The sequence below is a fragment of the Chenopodium album genome, chromosome 11 (genome assembly GCF_948465745.1).
Source record: "Chenopodium album chromosome 11, dcCheAlbu1.1, whole genome shotgun sequence".
Taxonomy (NCBI): Eukaryota; Viridiplantae; Streptophyta; class Magnoliopsida; order Caryophyllales; family Amaranthaceae; genus Chenopodium; species Chenopodium album.
In genome coordinates, this window is record NC_137844.1 from 56,460,532 (window position 1) to 56,466,531 (window position 6,000).

Here is a 6,000-nt window from a genome sequence, read left to right on the forward strand (position 1 = left end):
ATACATATGTTGTTATTTTTAGTTTGCCCTAAAGCAAATACATAGTATTTTACCTTTTTTTTTTTTCCTGAGATATTCAAAGAATTTGCAAGTGGTATAATGCTTTTAGCTAGTTTTTATACACTGATAATAGAGTGCGATAAAGAGGCAAATAGAGACAACTAACATGCCAAAAATAATGTGGAACAAACTTAATTAAGATCGAGATAAACATAACACAATCACAAATAGAAATAAATTAGGCAAACATAAAGAGACACATGGAGTCATGGTTATTAGGTCATGTTCTCTTCATTTGATTTTTGTTAAATTTAACTTAATTTTATTGAATTTTATTTGCTAATTAAAACTTGATGTTACCGAACATTATTTATCTAAAGTGAAGTAATTATGGGAGCTAATAGTGAGGATTATACATGTGATACAAAAAGTTGTTTTACTTTAGAATTTAGAGTATAGATTGACCAAAGAATCAAAGTACATTTTACTCGCACCTTGTCAATCTTTCCATACATATTTAGCTCATACGTACGAAAGTTTGGGATTATATTGTCTATCTTTCCTAAACAGCCAGACACGAAGTACGTGGTGTAGAGAAAAAGTTAAGGGGGAACAACAGTTATTATTATTATTGTTATTTTTTTATTTTTTAGTTTTTTAATTTTTTAAATTGTGATTAAATCAAGGATGACATTCTCTAATTACGAGAGTTGACAAGTTGTGACAATTGATTTCAAAAGAAGGGGGTATATGAACCTCATTTTCAATTCGCTTCTTTGTAGTCTTGCCTAAATCTGGGTAAGGTGAAGCTAATCTTATCCATTGTAGAGCGAGGACTGGGGCTAAAGTTGTCTTAACGAATCTCCTTAGTCCTTACATATTGTGCGAACTTTATGGTACATATTTTTAAGGTAAATGATCAATTCAATCAAAAGTTTAAGTTGATGGTGATAAAGTATATTTCGAGCTTCAACCATTAGCTTAATTAAGTTTTTTTTTGTTGTTTTGGTGTTTTTAGTTTTACTCCATAACATAATATCATAATTCTGTAAAAAAAAAAAAAAACATAATATCAGAGCCAAGATTAAGGCACAAAGATCACGAGTTCAATCTTATCCACTCCTTTATTAAAGTGGAATTTTAAGTGCTAGGTATAGTGGGGTCCATACTACATATGCTCTTATGTGTGGAGGCGTGATAGGATCTTCTAACCCATTAAGTTTTTGGTTGAGTTAACAATTGGTTGAAAATCATAAATATGTTTAATTTTACTATATCACGACCTTTGCTGGTTTTTTACCGCTTTATATAAATCGTTTTTTTTTTTTTTTTTTTTTTTATAATCTTTTAGACAAAAGATGTTAATAAGATTTTATCCAAAAACAATAAAATAAAAATAATAGCAGAGCTTTTATCGTGTGGGCGCTATTTGATGTTGATGTCAATGCAACCTAAGCTAAAAGAAGTACGAGTACTGCAAATTAAAAGGAGCACCTGGGTGATAGAACTCAAATACTCAATAGTTATTTTTTTTTTATTATTAATATTTTATTTTGACACAAATTATTGTTATTAACAGAATTAATTATTGTCCTCAATAATTGATTGCATAATTATCTACAATTAATTGCAAAATCAATCACTCTTAATGAATAATATAAATGAACTAGCTTGCTTTTCTCAAAAAAAAAAAAAAAAAAAAAAAGTTTATTATATTCTTACATTGATCATTTGATATAATACTTGAACTACTAGTGTTGCGGCTCGAGCAATGCCGCTCGGATCATATATATGTGGTTGATTTGTATAATGATTTAATTTTTTTTTCAATTAAATTTGTTTTTTCATATGCTCATCCACTATATTTTAATATTTTGTATTCAATAAAGAGCATAAAATTAAATATGAAATAGCTTAGAGGCAATGTAATACACTTAGTTTCAATATATGGAGTACAACATGTTTTAATATAATTAGACTTTACGCGATCAAACCATAACCACGCACACGCTTGTTAACACATGACATATATAGTACACGCTTTATATATATATATATATATATATATATATATATATATATATATATATATATATATATATATATATATATATATATATATCCTCTCATGCATTCACACGTGTTATAATTTAACACAATATCTCAATAGATTAACTTAATGTGTAATTTGAATTTTTAGATATCAATTTTTGAGCGACATGTCTTTCGAATCTACACTTTTTTAAGATTGTTCCGAATCTACACTTTAGTAAAAGAAAAAAGTCTATATTAGTCTTGTACCCCTCCTATCCAATTTATATACTTGGTATGTTTTTAGTTGCGAAGTAAATAACATTTGAATTTAATATTGTCACTTAAAAGCGCGAAAACTTTATCTACAAATACAATTATCAAAAAAAGATATTGTCGAACACACCCTGACAATGTTAATATAAATAATGTTAGGTCAACTTTCACTCAAACTCACTGCATTTGTCTTTCCCCCATTCTCTTGCAGTACTGCATTTTGTTATTTTTCCAGAAATTCTCAAACACCCTTTTTCTTTTAATTTTTATTTTTAAATTTTACTAGATCAAACAATTGATTGAAAATGGCAAACCTTGAGCAAGTTTTTAGGAATTGGCAAGGTCGACGTGCTGGTTTGCTTAAGGTTCTCACTACTGGTTTGTCTATTTTTTTTTTGTTGCTTTCTTCTTTTATTTTTTTCGGATTATTTTTTACAAGAAATGAAACGAAGAATTTGTTTGTGTTAATGTTGTTTACATTTTTTTCATTTTTGCAGAATCTGATGATCTCTACGAGAAGTGAGATCCAGGTTAGGGTTTATTGATCGATCATCTGTATATGTGCTTTGATTAGGGTTTTGCTTGTTTTTATTATAGTTAGCGTGAAGTCTACGACAACTACAAAAATTGTTGAAAGTCAATTAATTTATGCATAAAGTACAATTGGATTTTAATGATGTGGTTGCATTTTCAAGTTTGATGATTTTTGGATGTTTAAAATTTTATTATTATTACTTGATTATGAAGAAAAGTAAACAAGGTGATTTGGTTGTAATTGTTATATGTCGATCTAATAGCTTATTGGATTTATGCAAATTCATGAATTGAAAATTGGAATTATTGGTGTTACTTTGTGTCTTTCATTTTAGTGGTTTGTTGGATGATGTGAATTCATGAAATTGGGAATTATTTTTGCTAATTTGTGTCTTTCATTTTTGTGTTTTGTTGGATGAGTGCAAATTCATGAAATTGGGAATCATTGGTGCAAATTCGTGTCTTTCATTTTTGTGATTATGAAATTGGGAATCATTGGTGCAAATTCGTGTCTTTCATTTTTTGTGATTTGTTGGATGAGAGCAAATTCATGAAATTGGGAATCATTGGTGCAAATTCGTGTCTTTCATTTTTGTGATTTGTTGGGTGAGTGCAAATTCATAAAATTTGGAATCATTGGTGCAAATTTGTGTCTTTAATTTTTGTAATTTGTTGGATGAGAGCAAATCCATGAAATTGGGAATCATTGGTGCAAAATTGTGTCTTTCATTTTTGTGATTTGTTGGATGATTGCAAATTCATGAAATTGGGAATCATTGGTGCAAATTTGTGTCTTTCATTTTTGTGGTTTGTTGGATGAATGCAAATTCATGAAATTGGATTCATGATTAATGCAAATTTATGAAGTTGGATTCAAGATTAATGCAAATTCATGAAATTGGGAATTATTGGTGCAATAGTGTTAATTTGTGTCTTTTTATTTTTGTTGGATGCATGATTAATACAAATTCATGAAATTAGGAATCATTGGTGTTAATTTGTGTATTTCGGTTTTGTGGTTTTTTTTAGATCACGAAAAATGAAAATGGGAATTATTGGTGCTTATTCGTGTCTTTCGTTTTTGTGGTTGAGTTGCGACATGGTTGATGTGTGGGGTTTTGAGGTTTGGCTAACAGAAAATTGTACATTTGTATTTCCTCTATTTTCTTTTACTTACGACATAGCCTAACAGTATAATTTTAAATGAAGCGTTTGATAATTAGAGTGGGCAAACGGACCATTTAAAAAATTAATTTAAACACTGTCAAGAGAGAAGGGTAAGGGTATTATTAGTCAGTTTACCTTCAATAATCGCTTCTCAAAGTACATGAGGTTATAATGTTGCTAGTGAAAAAAAATAATAATAATAAACCGAGTAGGTATATTCTATCATTAGTCTCATTGTAATATGATGCATGTATATATTATTTGTAAACAACTCATAGGACTTATTACTGAAATGTGTGTCAATTACGACATTGCTTATATTGTCGTCAAATTTGTTTGCCTATCTGCCTTGTCTAAGTTGTTACTCATTTATCGATCAAAACTATTGTGTACTAGCTGTATCATGTATGTACTAAGCTAATATTTGTACGTTGGCATGGCGCGACATGACACTATATATCCTTGAGTTGTTTAGTTATGAATCTAAATGTGTATATATGTTGATTGTTGAACAGAAAAACTGAACCTTTGCCTATATGGGAAACCCAATGAGGAGTGGGAAGTCAGTCTTCCATCAGAGTGTTTACCTCCTAAGCTTCCGGATCCGACTCTAGGCATAAATTTCGCAAGGGATGGGATATCAAAGAAGGTTAACTGGCTAAAGCTCGTTGCTGTTCACAGTGATGCTTGGTTGCTTTCGGTTGCATTTTATGAAGGCGCTTCTTTCGGGTTTGATCAAGTTGATAGGTATTATATGTAACCCTCTTCTGACTTGTATATACCATCCTTGTTTTTTTCCTGCCTACTACTTACTTGTATAATTCTGCTGCATTAATTGAGCACCATTCTTATATATATGCTTAATTACTTTCCCATGAAGTATGAATACCTCTGCATCATATATATTCTACGCGCTTTAGATCTGTATGTATAGCTTATGTGTGTGCCAAACTTAGTAGGCCGGCCGGAGTACTAGCTAACGGCGAGTTTATGCTTGAGAATTGAGAATGAATGAATGAGCTATGTAGTTAATGATGTTTATTGCATTAGTGATCATGAACTCTTTTAGTATGTTATAGGTATCTTATTTGATAAATTATGTCAAGAGATTGTATGTGCCATTATTTATATGTTTGATCTTTATTGCATAAATTGTAATTTTAATTTATTGAATTTCAGTTGACATAAATAAATTACATATATGTATGTGATGTAGGGCTATGCTGTTTGATATGGTGAATGAATACCCTTATTTAATGGAGGAAGTTGTGGCTGCCCAGGTAAAACCACCACTCACCCTATACTTATGATTTGGGAGGATTAATTGAGTCTTGGACACTAACCTAATCAATTTTTGATTTGTACTCGAAGGATTCTTCCTCAGACGACTCAGACTCAGACTCAGACTCAGAGGACGAGGAAGACGAAGAAGACGAATACGAGGAATGTGGGATATGTCGCAATAGCGACATATCGAACGAGCGTTTGGTCTTGTGTGACATCTGTGAAGCATGGTTCCATGCCAAGTGCGTGAACATGACACCCACCATAGCTGATGACGACCACTCCAAGAAATACACATGTTCATCTTGCAACGATGAACCACCGCATCAATGCTCAGAGTCTTGCTTGAAATTATTTGGAAAGTGTGTGGTTGTTTTATTGAAATGATATAGCATACATATCGACTAGAGAAAAACGTTTTTAAAGAAATTTTCCGCTATTAATCTTAGTTGCGGAATGGATTTGATTCAATGTAGTTTGGATTTTTAATTTTCAAATTTTATGTAGACCATGAAAAACATATTTTAGTTCTTGTGCTCGATCATAATGCTTACAACTATGTTGGGGTATTCATCCCAAGTCCCACATGGAAAGATTAAGGAAGTGAGAAGCTCCTTATAAGTAGAAGCACACTTCAAATAGTATGAGCCTTTTTGGAAAGGTGTCCAAAAACAAATCCGTACGGGCTAGGCTTAGAGTGGACAATAT

The 6,000-nt window shown here is 31.0% G+C and overlaps 1 pseudogene; it reads left to right on the plus strand.

Annotated features, from left to right (window-relative positions):
• The first annotated feature begins 2,612 nt into the window (after positions 1-2,612).
• LOC145566940 (PHD finger protein ALFIN-LIKE 4-like) lies at positions 2,613-5,679 on the plus strand (annotated as a pseudogene).
• Positions 5,680-6,000: the final 321 nt, after the last annotated feature.